The sequence below is a fragment of the Dysidea avara genome, chromosome 13 (assembly GCF_963678975.1).
Source record: "Dysidea avara chromosome 13, odDysAvar1.4, whole genome shotgun sequence".
Taxonomy (NCBI): domain Eukaryota; kingdom Metazoa; phylum Porifera; class Demospongiae; order Dictyoceratida; family Dysideidae; genus Dysidea; species Dysidea avara.
Window position 1 is genome coordinate 5,528,464 of NC_089284.1, and position 1,259 is coordinate 5,529,722.

Below are 1,259 nucleotides of genomic sequence, written 5' to 3' on the forward strand. Positions count from 1 at the left end.
ATGCTATATATATACTGTAAAAAATTTAGCACATTTATATAAAAACATTGCAGGAGAGGAGGTAATGCAGATGCAGGAGCCCATCCAACTGATTATCTCTTAGACTTTTGGAGATAGAAGAGACGTACATGTTTGTTCATTTAAATAGTCAGATGCATTTGAGCTGGTCATGTAGGAGTTGTTTATCAAAATAAACAATTAAAGTACATCATTCCCTGTAATTCCAAACATTTGCAGTGTGGTCAAATTATTTTATACCATACTGAATGATTCTAAGGGGCCTCTCCTAGTGAGAACAAATTGAATAATCTTTGAGAACAGCTGCATGCAGTACATCAATTTTAATATCAGATATAACAAGTAGATGTTTTGTATTGCCTCTAACAACAGAAAACTTGTACGTTAAATATATAAACGAAAACATTATTAGTATTGGTGTAAATTTAAATCAGTGCATCACCAGCATAGAGAATGTATTGTGGGGAGGAGGGGCATGGCCCCTAACTTTTATTAAGTGCTTGGAGCAAAGATCAGGGTACTTTGATAAACCAATCAACCACTCTAACTGTTATAAAATAAAATTTTAAGTACAGCTTTGTAACTACAGTACCTGTAACAACACAGTGACCCAATAGGCATGCATGGATGATCTGGACCAGCCCATGTATATTGTATGGTTCCACTGTAACTTTCATTACCAAAGTTGATCCCCCCACTGCTTGGCCTGCTCCACTGCCCCTGATCACTAATAATGTGTCATTAATAGTGGCCTTCCCTAATAGCTACGGCTACTTGTTTTTAGAAGGTCAAGATATTTGGTACAAATGTGAGCAGAATAGACCGATTTTGTTGTGTATTTAAAACCATGTATCTCACAGCAGGCTGAATTGTGCTGTTATCTGGTATGGAGAAAGTTGATTCAAATTTGCATTGATTCAGTGCTTGCTCAGTAGGTGAGAATTATGATTACATTGCATGCATCTTGTTACATGCTATTGTCTAAAAACTTACCAACAAGTTAATCATATAATATTATGTTTCTGGTCCTACAAATTCCCAGGTGACCAGGCTTTTTTATTTGCAACTTTTTATGCAGTACACTACATATGACAAAGTAGTACATGGAATTATAGGGAAAAACAAAGTTAACGTATAAAGTTCAGTGCATCTTTATAAGAACAGAGTGTGTATAAGACATGAAAATTTTTCAACAGATATAAATTATTGTATGTTGATTGTGCAATTCATTCAGCAAAAAA